Source organism: Rhinopithecus bieti, unplaced genomic scaffold (genome assembly GCF_001698545.2).
Source record: "Rhinopithecus bieti isolate Rb0 unplaced genomic scaffold, ASM169854v2 scaffold_48197, whole genome shotgun sequence".
Classification (NCBI taxonomy): Eukaryota; Metazoa; Chordata; class Mammalia; order Primates; family Cercopithecidae; genus Rhinopithecus; species Rhinopithecus bieti.
The window spans coordinates 922,686-938,922 of NW_016819410.1; the positions used below are offsets into that span (position 1 = coordinate 922,686).

Sequence of the window (16,237 nt, forward strand, 5' to 3'; positions counted from 1 at the left end):
AACTACTACTACAACAATCAGACGAAATCTAGCAGGCAGCTGGAGGAGGTGTTGCAAAGCCCCTAAAAGTGACAAAGTTTAAGTTAAAGGTATATAGGCTGACTATTTTTTTACTGCTTCTTATTTTGCATGATAATGAAGTAGTTTTCTATTATGAGAGAGGTCCTGTGATGCAGGTAAGATCCTCCAGAGGATATTCCAGTTCATTTGACCTTACAGTTAAATAGAGAAGTGTTTGGGGCAAGATGACAGAAACACAGAAAACTGACAGCTGGAATGAGAATGTGAAATTTACAGCTTTTTCATACCTAGTCCTATCTCTGCCCCTCCCCCAGTTCATCCTCTCAGATGTTTTCTTTCTTAAATAGGAATGTGGAGGAAGGGAGGAGGGAAAGAATTATACAAGTGTCTGGCTGCCAATAAAGACAGCACCCACTTCATGGTCAGAAATGATTAATCTTTATGACCGTTCTTATCACCATTTACTTAGGAACAGTTAAGAATTCAGTCATGTGGCAGTCAGCAACTATAATCTTTCTAATCCAGATTTTCTACTTCTGCCTTTTAATCCCTGGTTTGTTACTCCAATCTAGATTTCTTCCCTCTAAGAAATTTGCTAAAGTCTCCAAAAGGTTTTTGGAGGGAGAAAATGCTACCAAAGATCATTCTGGAATTTCAGGTATGACCACTGTGTAGATGAGGGTGTTTTTGGACTTGGGTAGGCCACCCAATGGAACAATTAACTGTACTTCAAGGACAGCTTTCTGAGTTTGACTAAGGAGGCCAGTAGTTAGGTATCAGCAGGATCTTGGAAGAGGTGGTAAGCTGGAGGAGGAAGAAGGTGAGGAGCAGATGAAATTGAAGAAATGAGATATCTCCCTTGATTATTTCTTCATAAGTCAGCAGAAGTTAGTTAGCAAGGAGGGAGGGAAATATTTGGAATGTTATTAACAAAGCTGGTGTAATAAATTATGAAACAGGCTGTGGCAAAAGGCCTGTGAAATATACCATGTACCCTTATCAAGATGGCTTCCCTTTGCCCTAGGAAATTGCTTATGATTAAGATGTTGGGTAATACCTGTGTTTTACAGCACTCATTACAGATTTGCAAATGCCTCATCACTGTCACTTGGCACCAAACCTCATCTTCTTTGCAGCTTTAGTGGCAGTGACCGACATAAATAATTAAATAATTAAATATGCACATAAATCTTTTCTCCAATCACTTGTCTAAAATTTTCACTTTTCTAAAGAGTAGAGAAGATTAATTTTTAATGTTATTAAAGTAGTTAGAATAAAACCTAAGAATAGGCACATTTGAACATTTGAAAGAATTATCTTGTTTTCATTATAAGAGTAACATCTAAGCCCCCCTGCTACACCCACCTCATTCAGCTGTTACTAAAACTTTAAAGGGAAAATAATTCACTAAATTAAAGGACTAAGTATTGAAAAGTATTAGTTGAATTGTTGGCTAATATGACCAACTAAACTTAATCAGAAATATGGTCAAAAATAGCATATACTTTCCAACTCTTGGTTATCCACAGAAAGGAAAGGGAGGTGAGATATAGCTAACATTGTAATGTTTGCATGATTCTAAAAATAATTTTTATTGGATAAAAAAATTATATACATTTTCACAGCAGGAATTAGAGATTGAGTCAGACGTGAATGAAAGATCTCATTCCAGTCCTTTTCACTTACTAAGATAACTTTTAATTGTAGGACCACCAGCCTACTATAGCCTCTTAGCTTGGCTCTGGGAAAAAGTCATGAACAGTGTGTCTGTGTGAGTGTGTGTGTATGTGTGTGAGAGAGAGAAAGAGAGAGAGGGAGATCACTTGGAATCATTTTGAAATATAATTTCCCCATACTATTTCCTATCGTAATGACATGTAACATTGTATAAATGGTGAACAGTGAATTTATTTTATTAAGTGTGGTTTAAAGTGTTTTAACTAATAGCAACAACCATTGCAAAGAAGATAATGTTTCGATTCTGGTCCTCCTTAATACCCATCTTAAAAATGTTTTCTTTTAGTAACATTTAAGAATATTTTCTTTTTCTAGAACTGTGGCACCAGTGTCAATACAATGGTGGGTTCTTTCATCTTTTTGTTTATTAATTTTAAAAAAAATGAAACCAGTAAGAATGATACAGATATTATCAAGTACACATTACTAGAGCAATATTGAATTTCTGTATAAAGAAATTTAAGTATGTAATAATAGGCCACTCATTTTATAAAATATTAAATTCTATAAAATTATAGTCAAGAGGATTTGATTAATCCACTAAGTTTTGTTCAAATTGAATTTGACTAGATCCTACTTAGGAAAACTGACTTCTACTGAGACCAAATTGCTGCCAACGGAATCATTGTGTGTTCGAAGTATGAGAATCTCCCAGGTGGGACTCAGGATGGCAACACAGGCATCTAGAAGAAATTTAAGAGGTGATTAAAGCCCCAGGGCATGGTGAAGGAAAAGAAAACAAATGACAAAGCAATGGCTGCATAGCACATGTTATTGTTAAGCCCATCAAAAGTAATTATGAAAAATATCTTAGACATGGGATTGATGATCTTCTTAGGATTAATACTTTCTGTAAAACATCTTTAAAATACTTCTGTTTTAACATGTGTGGATATAGATCTATCAGGGATCTCTCTTTTTAAACTAAAGGGAGACACAATGAAAAGTTTGGAGATCAGTCGTTCAAAAGTTTAAGATTAAAGTTATTTAACCTGATGATGTCTAAAAGCACACCTTTGCCTCTCCCAATGCAGCAAACGTTGAAGGAAAAAAAAAAATCCTAAAGAATGAAAAAGAAACTTGAAACAAAGAATATCATTGACAATTTGGTGTACAATGTCATTCACAATGGTCTTATTGATACGACTTCTGGAGCTAATTTTTTTCATGTGTGAGCATTTACCATTTTATGTTTAGGTTTATATCAATTTTCAAATTGCCTTTAAACTGTTAGGCCTGTAAAAAAAAAAAAAGAATTAATTCTGAAGGAAAATAAAATTATCATGTAGGTCATTTAGCTTAAGATAAAAGTCATTTCATTTTATGCCCCAAGTCTTACTCAAAGAAAGTCTGTGAGTTCTTTTCAAGGCTCAGGAATAGAATCCCAACTAAGTAGTGGGAACTCTTACTGTAATTTTAACTACCTGTGTTCAATAGTCATGGTGATTTTGATTTGCTTTTCTTTTACTAATTTTTTGTTCCTGTTCTGTGGTTTCCATGGTGAATTCCTATAATACAGGTAGACTAATCCTATCTTCCTTTGAGTCAAACAGTTCCAGAGGTGATGTATCACAGTGGGCCCTGTGAAATCCAGTCAAAGCAGGGAGAGGCTAGTTTTAGTTTCAGAGAATAAATTTACTCTCAGACAATATATAAGCTTCCAATAATTAGAAAGGAAAATCAGGTTAAAAGATTTAATGAAGTTTTATCTTCATAATTAGTCACATCATTTTGCTAAAAGGAAAAAAAGAAAAGCAGGCTTCAATGAGCCTTCTGTACCATAATAACAGATTTGCATGGTGTGTTGCAGTTTACAAAACTTGCTTACATCTAATTGCATTTTAATTTATATGGTGTCTCCTTACTTTTCTGTCAGATTTTAGAACTCTGTTGTGATCATTCATAATCTGAAACTTGAAGCTATAAAGATGGCTAGGGCAATAGCAGATACATTGCCTTGAATAAAATATAACAGAGAATGATAAAGACAGCCCCAGAAGATGCTTGTTCATATATGATTCCACCTCTAGCATGATCTCAGAGCCGGGGCTTCAGAGATAACATCAATGTGAGACTCTACTGGACTTAATTTGATTTTTCAAATTGTTATTCAAAATCACTTCCTAGGAGACAGTATTATTATTTAAGTCTAGTTTTTAAAACCATTTCGTCTCCACCACTATTGCTTTTAAGCTTTTCTAAATTGAATTCTTACAGAAAAGCCTCTTTGCAGTCAACATCCACAGAAAAGAAATAGAAGCAATTGATCTACAAGGACCTGCCTTTGAAACATTGATACATTAAGGTAAAATCAAATGCTTTAGATTGTGAAAATAGCTAATGCTCTTATTTGTGAAGTTCAAATAAGCATTTCCTCATCATTCGCATAGATCCAGTTTCGCTTCCTAATTTCCATACTGCCACCTGGATGCATTCAGGCTGTTCTGTGACACAGTTGAACTAGTTTGGAAGGTTCCTCCTTTGTCTCTGGGCTCCTTTTCTTTTATTCCCCTAGGACTCTTTGCTGCAAATGATTTGATCTGAAGCTATGTCTGAACAAAAATAGACAAATGGAGAACTGAGGCAATTATACTATTAATTCAAGCAGAAAAAAAAGCACTTTGCCTGAGTTATCTGGCATTTCCTGGCAAACATCTTTTTCTGTCTCAATGATCTAGAAGATTGCCTAACTTCTTTTCTTCAGGGGTGTAGATGTGGCCTATGTCACATGGCTCTCATTGCCTCATTTCCTGCAGCTTCAGACTGTGTCTATTCTAGGAAGGCTGACACATGATGAGAAGATTCAGTGGTTCTGAGGTACAGTACTTAAGATAACCCTGTGAAGGCTGAGATTGGTATTTGAAATTCACAACTGATCTTGGAGCCTGGTGCAGCAGTCATGGTAAGCTGGATATATATATAGTTGTTTTTTTTTCTTTTTTTGAGACAGAGTCTCCTTCTGTTGCCCAGGCTGGAGTGCAGTGGCACAATCTCAGCCCACTGCAACCTCTCCCTCTGGGTTCAAGCAATTCCCTTGCCTCAGCCTCACAAGTAGCTGGGATTACAGGCGTGAGCCACCGCACCAGGCTAGTTTTTATATTTTTAGTAGAGACAGGGTTTCACCATGTTGGCCAGGCTGGTCTCGAACTCCTGACCCCAGGTGATCCACCTGCCTTGGCCTCCAAAAGTGTTGGGATTAACAGGTGTTAGCCACCGCACCTGGCCTGGACCAATACTTTTATTCATTCATTTACTCACTGAGTGCCTCCTCTGTGCTAGGTCTTGGAGACACAAAGGTGACAATGTCTTGGCACTTGTACTAGCAGTTACACATTAAGAAGTAGTTACAACACCATACAATAAGTTTGAACAATGATTCCATTGTGGGCAAAAGCATATATCCTCTGAAAGATTTAAAGTAATAGAAGCAAAGCCACAGAGGCAATTCTCCATGAATGTATTTCTTCTGCTTATCTTGTTAGCTTTTCCCCTACAATCCCTTAAAAATGACATAGGCCAGTTTCACTGGAGATTCATTCACTATCTCTTAAGGATACTCAGTTTCTGAGAGTTCTGGGGTAGACACTTTCAACAGACCAGGGTTTGGCAGAGGTTTGTCATGCCTTTCTGCCAAGGGCTCACCCTGGCAGATGGCAACAGCTGTTTGTGATTCAGTCAAGAAAGTGCAGGAGGAGTCCTGCAAAAATGTCCTTTTATTACACCATTGACTTCTTTCCTGAGAGTGGTTTTCGCTGTTTCAGTGCATAATTGTTTTTGCTAATGCATTTACTCCCATCATACAAAAATCTAATTACTCTATGTAATGAATCATTAACAATTTCCTTAAATTCATTTCAGTGTTTGCATGCTGGTATTCAATTTATGCTAATAAACCTAAAATATTCATGTCTTTAAGTCTGAGATTGCAGACTATGCTAAAAAATTTGTTTTACTAAATGTACATTTTAAATCTGCATTTTATAAAATACTGAGGTGTAAACTCTGCAAGATTATTCTGAAATACACAGCATTCAAATGTTCTATTTACTTTTAAGCAGAGTTCTTTTATTTCCTTCACACTGCGAATTCACTTAGCTACAATAAAATGACACGTGGTCCTGTTTAACTTAAGTGCATTAACTAGTGTTTGGTAATGAAAGAAGATCAAAAGTGACTGATGTCAAACTTTCACTATGATTTATTCACATTGAGATTCAGCCTTTGATTCATTTGCTGAAATAGACATTAGGAATAAGTACCTTATTTTATTACTAATGAGTACCTTATTTTATTATTTTAATCAAGGAAGAGGAAATTAAACCTTGAATTTTAGCCATAAAAATATATAACTATAAAATCAGAGTTTTTTTATAGTACTGCCATTATTATTATTACCTTATTATTAAACACATACTATGTGCTAAGTGTCCATTTACTCTGATAACTGCTTAATGTTCACCAATTCATTTAGTCATCTTCCAAAGCCTATGAAGTCAGTACTATTATTATCCTCATTTTATAGATAAGAAACAGATTTAGAGGGCCAGGCACAGTGGCTCACACCTGTAATCCCAGCACTTTGAGAGGCCGAGATGGGCGGATCACCTGAGGTCAGGAGTTCAAGACCAACTGGTGAAACCCTATTTCTACTAAAAATACAAAAATTAGCCAGGTGTGGTGGTGCACACCTGTCATCCCAGCTACTTGGGAGGCTGAGGCAGGAGAATAGCTTAAACCTGGGAGGCAGAGGTTGCGGTGAGCCGAGATGGCACCACTGCACTCCAGCCTGGGCAACAGAGCAAGACTCCGTCTCAAAAAAAAAAAGAAAAGAAAAGAAAAGAAAAGAAAAAAAAGAAACAGATTTAGAGAAGTGAAGCAACTTGCTCAAGGTTACACAGCATTGCGCAGTGGTTCTCAACTGGGTGTGATTTTTTTGCCTCCCTAGGGACACTTGGCCATGTCTAGAGACATTTTTTCTTGTCACAACTGGACAGGGGGCAGCTGGCATTTAGTCGGGAAAGTCCAGGGGTGCTGGTTAACATCCTACAAGGCACATACTAGCCCCCATGACAAACAATTATCTAGTCCAAAATGTCAGTAGTGTTGTGGTGGAGAAACCTTGGTGTAGCAGCTGTGTGTGATGCCCATGTCACAGCTTCTTGGGCTACTGATTTCTGAGCAGCTGTTTTGGGCAGCTGTGATGGACAGCTGTGGTGACAGTGGCATGCAATTACTAGTGTCTCACTTCCAGTACATGTGGTAGTTGCTCTTTGCTTTTTGCCTTGGGGATTTCTCTGAAACACCTGTGCAGGTGTAACTTGGGATTGTGCCATTGTTATCACCTGGGGGGAACCTTCAACCAGGGTTCAACCTCCCTGTTATTTGATGGGACCATTCCGAGGGCATTCTTCACAATTCCTCTGTGTGTCCCCAGAGGGACTGAGTCTCAGTTGCCTACAAGGGTAACTGGCTGGTACAGCAGACCCTTATTCACCCTGCCTTCTCCCACTGGTTGAGGGTTGCCTAGAGTTGTTAACACCTCTGCAATTTCAGGCTGTGTTGTTACTGAGCTTTAAAGAAAGCTTTGTGGCAGAGAAACAGAGACATCACATGAGCTTGAGGTGGGATTCCAGTAACTACACTGCAGACTTTGAACTGTCTGCAGTAGCTGGCTGAAATCAATAACACACTTTATCAATTTTTATCACTTCCTTGTCTTACTCCTCATATTCTTTTTCCTAGCCTTGCCTCCCTAATAAACTACCTGTACCAAAGCCTTTATTTTAAGCTGTGCTTTCAAGGGATCTCAAACCAAGACCTTAAGCTAGTAAGTCTGCTATATCCTATTGCAATTCCAATGAAACAGAACCAAAAGATGAGTTTCAGTCCATTCTCATCCTTTGGCTGAGGATTCCCTCTACAGTGTAAGTTCCATACTCAATGATTTCATATTGCTTTATCAGGACTCTAAATTCTCTCACCTCTTTGTCTTTTTCCTAACCCAATTATACATCTTTAATGATCAAATCATTCTTTTTTTATTTTCTTATGCAGGAGCCATACTGGCTTGTGAAAAGAACTCAGTTGACCTGGCCTATTGCAGATTTATGCTGAGAATTTCAATTCAGTCTTTGCTGCTCTTTGGAAATCTTTCATGAATCTTTTAATAACTTCCTTATATACATCTTGTTCCCTTAAAGCCCCAAACTTGGCTTTGTCAGCTCTCTTTCTTCATCATCTTTAGGTAACATTTGATATTTTCATCATGAATTTTTTTTCCTTTCAACTTCTATGATTATATCACATTTACTAGTCCTCCGATCTCTTTCTGACAGCTCTTTGTTTTCTTTAATCTCCTAACATCTGATTTTCCTCCTTCCTCCCATCTGAGGCTGGGACTCATCATGGGTCCTTTTTCTATAACCACTCTCTGGGGAGCTCATTCACTTCCATATGGATGACATCTAAATTTCTCTTTCCAGCTCTGAGATATCCCTTAGGGCTCAGGGTCATTCTTCACTGCCTATCCAATTACTAATAAGGAAGCCACAGTATCTTTGAGTAGCATTTTGCAGTTTAACACTATCTCTCTAAAAATGGAGTTAAATTCATCTCTGACCCTCAAACTGGTCTCTCTTACGTGTCATACCACTGAATAGCTAGAAACGAGGATCATCTTAAATTCTGTTCTCTTCTTCATTGCATTGTTGGCTGCACACCCAGCATCTCTTATCACTTTCCTCTTCTCTTAAACTCCAATCTTGGTACAGTATCCAAATCCTCCCGCCCTAGGCAGCCCATGTGGCTTAGAGGTCAAACTCTCTCCCAAGCCCAAGAAGGCACTAGAACGGTCCAAGGAGAATCCTCTTTCCTCGTGCCACATTGCTTTAGCAATTGGCATGCAAACCAGTTTATGTCCCTGAGATGCAAGAAAAGATTTGTTAGTGAGTCTAGGGAAATTCTTTATTGCTCTTCTGAAAGAGATTTCAGGAGTAATTCTCTCTCTGTGCTTTTTCTTCCTTTTTCTCAGGATATGTTCATGTGTAGATGCGATGGAACTGAGGTCACTAGGTTCATGCTACCTGGAGCACGAGGCTGACAAATAGAGAAGCACTGAGTCAAATGAATCTTGGAAAAATGGAGCTAGAAGAAAACCGGAGTAAGCCTGTCTCTGAAAGGGCACTACCTTTGGATATCCAGCAGTGGGACCCAGTATTTTTTCTTGTTGTTTAATCTCATTTCTGTTACTTGCAGCCAAAGGCTCTTAATGAGAAAATGGCTCTACCTTGTTTTCTGAAAGTTGCCTCAGTCTTTCCACCCTTCCCTATTACAACACTCATCTCTTTAATTCACATCCAATAACTGATGTTTTCTTAACTAATCTACATCTTCTCATTCTCTCCTTCTAATTCACCTTTCATACTGTTGCCAGGTGACTTTTCCTAAAAGACAACTTTCATGATGTCACTCTACTTCAAAAATTCCTATAATGGTTTCTTTTTGCTTTTAGTCCAAACTCCTCAGATATGTTTTTAAGGCTTTTCATAATTGAATTTCTTTTATACACCTAAGATGATTTCTCTGTGTTCCCAAATGTACAATTGACAGTCCTTCCTCCTGATGTTCTCTCAAGTAAGAAATGTTTCCTCTATGTAAATTCAGTATAGCTTTTAGTCTCTATTCAAGTTCTACCTTATTCATAAATTTCTCCTGAATAGAGTCAGCCTACATCCATTTAAACAGTCTTTATCAGGTGCACACTATGTGCCAGGTACTCAACAAGGCAGTGGAACTATGAAGACAGATCATTACAGTCCCTCTTGCCTCTGGGAGCAGGCAGTTAAATGCAATGCTTTTTAAAGTTTTAGGTAATGTGGTCATGCAAAATCTTATAGATACAAATTTGAATATATAGAGTTTAATTACCAAGCTAGTGAGACTTAATGTTTCAATTAATAAAAAGTTTGAAATCAAGGTATATAGATAAGTATAGTGGTCTTATATTTAGCCTCAAAATGAAATTTATGTCATATTTTATTATGGTTCCTTAATATTTTAAAAGACTATGATTCATCAGGCGCAGTGGTTCATACCTGTAATGCCAGCACTTTGGGATGCCGAGGTGGGCAGATCACGAGGTCAGTAGTTCGAGACCAGCCTGACCAACATGGTGAAATCCCGTCTCTACTAAAAATACAAAAATTAGCCGGGTAGACATGGTGGCAGGTACCATATATCCAACATTATGGTACAGTCATTTGTTGCCTAACATCTCAGTCAACCATGGACTCCATATACAAGGATGGTCCCATAAAATTATAATACTGTAACTTTGCTATATCTTTTCAATGCCTGTAATCCCAGCTACTCAGGAGGCTGAGGCAGGAGAATTGCTTGAACCCGCAAGGTGGAGGTTGTAGTGAGCTGAGATCGCGCCACTGCACTCCATCCAGTCTGGGTGACAGAGCCAGATTCTTTCTCAAAAAAAAAAAAAAAAAAAAAGACTATGATTCATATAGTCAAATAGTTGTAAATATTAACATTTTTAGCAGCTCACCTTTCAATCTCAGAATTTTCTTTCTTTCTTTTTTTTTTTGAAACAGAGTCTCGCTCTGTCACCCAGGTTGGATTTCAGCTCACTGCAACCTCCGCCTCCTGGGTTCAAGCAATTCTTCCGCCTCAGCCTCCTGAGTAGCTGGGATAACAGGCACGCACCACCACCGCCTCGCCTGGCTAATTTTTGTATTTTTGTAGAGACGAGGTTTTACCATGTTGGCCAGGCTGCTCTTGAATTCCTGACCTCAGGTGATCTACCCGCCTAGGCCTCCCAAAGTGCTGGGATTACAGGCATGAGCCACCGCGCTGGGCCTCAATCTCAGAATTTTCTATTAAACAGAAGCAACAGTAAAAACTTTCTGAAATTTGCATAAAGTTATTTTATATATTGCATAAGTTAACATGTTTATGGTATTCAGTGATAAATTTGATGTATACATATTATTTAAATCATTCATTTATTCAACATATAGTTATTTACCATGTGCTACATCCAAGGTGTTATTCTTGATCTTATACCCTTAGTTTGGTGATAATATGCCAAGGGAGAAAATACTAGTTATTGAGGGTGAAAAATGTTAGATGTTGAAATGGTTTGTGGTCCCCCAAACATAGCCATGGATACAGCCTATCTGTGGTATTAAAATTTCATCTGGGGATGATTAGGAAAAAAGATGCCTGAAAAAGTCCTAGGGGAGCAATAATGGAAAAAATATTGAGAAACACTTTTTCAGATATGGGAAAACAGCAATGAACAACATGGAAAAGAAAACCGCTGTCCTGATGGAGGTGATTTTCTCATGGGGAGGATGAGCTAACAATAAACAAGATAAACAAGTAAAATGTATGATGTGCTATGGAAAGAAAAAAAGCAGCACAGGACAAGGAGAAAAGTAAATTAAAGGAAGGAGGTAGGAAGTGGATGTGTGAGAGAAAGGGCATTGGCACTAGCTAAGGTGACCATGGAAATCTGAGTAAAGAAATTCATGGTCAGGAGAGCAGGGGAGGAGCTCTCCAGAGAGAACAGACTGTGCAAAGATCCCGCAGAGAGAGCAGACCTGGCACACCGGAGGACCAGCAAGCCTGTGTTCTGGGTGAGGAGGCAGGGAAGGGTATTAAAAGACCATGCCAAAAAGTTCACATGGCCCAAGTCATAAGGGTTATGTAAAAACTTTTCTGTAATGTTCATGAGAAAAGAAGAAGTCATGGGTGTGTTCTGAGGAGGACATGATGTAATCTGACTTGCGTTTCCACCAGGATCACTCTCAGCATGATTCTGAGAATGGGCTGAACAAGGCAAAGGGGACACTAAGCAACTAACTGGGAGGGGTACTAGTTGGCTCAGGCTGCCAAAACAAAATAGCACAGGCTGGGTGTCTTAAACAACAGACATTTATTTCTCATGGTTTTGAAGGCCGTGAAGTACAAAACCAAAGTACCAGCAAGGTAAGTTTCACTGGGAGGCCTCTTCTCTTAGCATAAAGGTAGCCACCATCTTACCATGTGTTCATATGGCCTTCCCTTGATGGGTATGCATGGGTTGGGGAAGGAATGAGGAGAGGGAGAGGGAGAGAGGAGAAAGAGAGAGTGCTCTCTTGTGAGTCTTCTAATAAGGACACTGATCCATTGTACCAGGGCTCTACCCTCATGACCTCATCTAACTCTAATCACCTCCCAAAGGCCCCATCTCCAAATACCAGCACATTGCAGGTTAGGGCTTCATGTATGAATTTTGGGGAGAAATAGACATTCAGTCCACAACAAGAAGCTACTGCAATAATCCAGGTGAGGGATGATGGGAGCTTGGACAACATGGTATGGTAGACAGAAGTGATTGGACTGTGAATGGGGTTTTAAAGGTAGAGCAGACAGAGCAGTGTTGCTTGATCTAATGTGGAAGATGAGAGAAGAGAGGAATCAAAGATGTCTAAGGGTTTTGGATACATAGGTTATCACTATTATTTTTACTAGGAGTTTTCTTTTTTTTATTTTTTTTATTTTTTTGAGACGAGATCTGTCACCCAGACTGGGAGTGCATGTCCGAGATCCAGCTCACGCAAGCTCCGAACCCTCCGGGTTCAACGCCAATTCTCCTGCTTCAGCACTCCCGGGTAGCATGGGATAACAGGCGCATGCACCTCGCCCGGCTAGTTTTTATAGTGTTTTTAGTAGAGCACGGGTATTCACCGTGTTAGCCAGGGATGGGATCTCAGATCTCCAGACCCTCGTGATCCTCCCGTTCAGGGATAACCTCCTAAACGTGCTGAGGAATTACAGGCTTTGAAGCCACCGCGCCCGACCACTAGGGTTTTCAATATTGATAAGTTGAACAGGATGCACTAAAGCACCTAAGATTCTTTCGAACACTGGAGTTTGAAAATGTTTGGTCTAAAGAGTCTTAATTTATAAATAAATGTGAGAGGCATTTGAAATTAAATTTATTTTTGTTTGACACAATGATTGGGAACACCTGGCATTTAAAAGACAGGGGTCAGGGATATAAGCAATCTTACAATGCATGAGAGAGTTCTGCACAACGAAATGTTCTGTCACTAATTCTAACAACACTCCTGTTGAGGAACACTGGTGGAGTTGTTTTCATATATTTGTTCTCTTTTTAAAATATTTTATTGCACTTTGAGGCAACAGGAAACAATATCTTTTACTGCCAATTATTTCAGGTACAGTTTCCCCCAGCTAAGTTCTAAGGGCCTTGAGGGCAGGAGTCATCTTATATATTTCTCTTGTATCCTTACACAGTGAAAGCAGAAAAATACCTTTATTTTGCTATGTCTCTTGTTTTCGCCATATGCACTGGCATACTCTCATTTTATCCATTTCTGACAGGAAGGAAAGAAAAGATATGTAAAGTGGATTTTAATCATAGGTGAGGTCTAATTTTTGTTTTAAGGACTCAGCATACAGGAAATAATATATTAGTATTAGCTCTTATTAATGATAACAATGGGAGGCATATAAAATTTCTTGATCGAAGCGAATGCCAGACTTAGTTATCAGGTTTTCTTTTTGTCATCACTTTGCCCATTCTCTTAAGCTCATATCTTGACAGTAGAATTAAACATTTTTCTTTTCGCTAAATCAACAAAAAGTCTATTTTCTAAATCACAATATAATCCCAACTCTCTAATAGTTATTTCTTCATATTATTTCACAAGTTTTGTCCACATGTAGTTAAGCTTTTAAAAATAAAATCTTTATTTTTTAGAGCAGATTTAAGATCATGGAAAAATTGAGTGGAAGGTATAGAGATTTCCCAAATGCCTCCTGCCCTGAGACATGCATAGCCTCCCCCATGATCAACATTCCCCTCTAGAATGCTACATCCATTACAACTAATGAACCTACATTGACACATCATTATCACCCAAAGTCCACAGTTTACATTAGGGTTCGCCCTTGGTGTTGCACATTTTATGGGTTTGGATAAATGTATAATGACATATATCCAACATTATGGTACAGTCATTTGTTGCATAACAACATCTCAGTCAACCATGGACTGCATATACAAGGATGGTCCCATAAGATTATAATACTGTAACTTTACTGTATCTTTTCAGTGTTTAGATAAGTTCAGATACACATATACTTACCATTGTGTTATAATTGCCTACAATATTCAATGTAGTAACATGCTGCCTAGGTTTGTAGACTACGAGCAATAGGCTGTATGTGTAGGCTGCAGCATCCAGATTGGTAGAAGTACGTTCTGTGATGTTCTCACAGCAATGAAATTGCCTAATGGCACATTGCTCAGAATGTTTCCCTGTTGTTAAGTGATGCATGGCTACGTCATACAGAGTAGTTTCTCTGCTCTTAAAATTCTCTGTGCTTCACTCCCTTCTGACCTCTGGCAACAACTGATATTTTGGCTGTCTCCATTGTTTTGCCTTTATTTTTAAATTAGAAATAATAAATACGAATATGTAGTTATTATGACTTTTTTATTCACTTAGAATCATTTTGTAAATACTTTCCAATGTTTCTACCTAATGATCAGAGTTATAATTTTAATAGCTGCATATAGTCTAGCATATTTACTGTAGCTTTTTCCTTTATTGTTGGACAATTTGTGTTCAGTCTTTCATGAGTTACATATAATATTTCTATCTAGTCTTTTTGCCACTGATTTTTCTCATGCTGTATTAAATATCACCTCCCCACTCCCAACTTCACTCACCAATTATTGTCTACTTACTTGGCTTCTGACTATTGTGATTTATAGATGCATGCTAACATCAATTCGCCTACCTGCCTTAGCTTTGATCATTGATAGTGCTTGATCTTTCCAGCTTTTCTTCAGTATTCACATTCTTGGCTCACAATAGCTGGTACTTCTGATACTATGCTGCTCAAGAAGTATTTGGTCTAGTGTGAGGCCCATGTAGGTAATCAGTTGGATGATTCATGGTAAGAGAATAGACATATTCCAGAATAATTGAAATGTCTGTCCTTCTTTCCTTCCTTCCTTCCTTCCTTCCTTCCTTCCTTCCTTCCTTCCTTCCTTCTTTCCTTCTTTCTTTCTTTCTTTCTTTCTTTCTTTCTTTCTTTCTTTCTTTCTTTCTTTCTTTCTTTCTTTCTTTTCTTTCTCTTTCTCTCTCTCTCCTTCTCTCTCTTTCTCCCCTCCCTCCCTCCCTTCCTCCCTTCCTTCCTTCCTTCCTTCCTTCCTTCCTTCCTTCCTTCCTTCCTTCCTTCTCTTTCTCTCTCTCTCTCTCTCTCTCTCTCTCTCTCTCTCTCTCTCTCTCTTTCTTTCTTTCTTTCTCCTTTTCTTTTTGACACAGTTTCGTTCTTGTTGCCCAGGCTGGAGTGCAATGGCGCGATCTTGGCTCACCACAACTTTTGCCTCCTGGGTTCAAGTGATTCTCCTGTCTCAGCCTCCTGAGTAGCTAGTATTACAGGCATGCACCACCATGCCCAGCTAATTTTGTATTTTTAGTTGAGATGGGGTTTCTCCATGTTGGTCAGGCTGATCTCGAACTCCCAACCTCAGGTGATCCCCCTGCCTCAGCTTCCCAAAGTGCTGGGATTACAGGTGTGAGCCACCGTGCCCAGTTGAAACTTATTTGTTTGAACAATAAAAGCCACATATTTCCTCTTTTGATAAAGTGCAAAATTACAGTAAATATTCTCCCAAGATACTCATGGATTACTTGACAATAATAAAAAACTAACAGCTGGATATTGTTTTAAATATTGAAGAAAAGCAAACAAATCAATATCAACCATAACATTGCTTCATATGCAAAAACCAGGATGAAATAATGCTTTCATAGAAGATGTGACCTGGGCTCAAATAGCATCATTTATCAAATGCAAAGAATTATTGTAGCTCTTGACTTCAAGGCTTAGTAAATCTAGCAAAGCTAAGATTCAATATAGATGTAGGTCCGATTTCATGACAAAAAATCAAAGAAATCAACCAAAACCAGAGAACTTATGTAAGTTTGTGGGTATGCAATCTACAGAAGTCAATTATATATATAAGATAAAAGAGAAGAAATGACTCTATTTACAATTCAACAAGGAAGATAAAATGCTTAGGAATAAGTATGAGAGATGGGCATGATTTATGATTTATATAAAGAACATTTTAAGATGCTACAAAAAAACACAAAATAAAATGAATAAATGGGAAAGTATATAATTTCTTAGACAGGAAAAGTCAACATCACAAAGATTGAATTCAATAAAATAGCAACAGCATTTTATTTTGTAATCAGAGATAAGCTAATACTAAAGTTCAAATGAAAAAATAAAAAACGAAAATAGTCAAGAAAAATCTGGAAAAGCAATCATAAAGAGAACTAGTTCTTTTACATATTTAAACACATTGTGAATCTTCAATAATAAAAATGATGTGGGAGATCTGGCAAGATGGCCAAATATGAACAGCTCTGGTCTG

The 16,237-nt window shown here is 38.1% G+C and overlaps 1 long non-coding RNA gene across 1 annotated transcript; it reads left to right on the forward strand.

Moving 5' to 3' along the window:
• The first annotated feature begins 593 nt into the window (after positions 1-593).
• On the forward strand, positions 594-8,862 carry LOC108519727 (uncharacterized). The gene is made up of 4 exons (XR_001882713.1): positions 594-679; positions 2,329-2,459; positions 3,976-4,063; positions 8,789-8,862. It is a non-coding gene; the product is annotated as an uncharacterized LOC108519727 (long non-coding RNA).
• Positions 8,863-16,237: the final 7,375 nt, after the last annotated feature.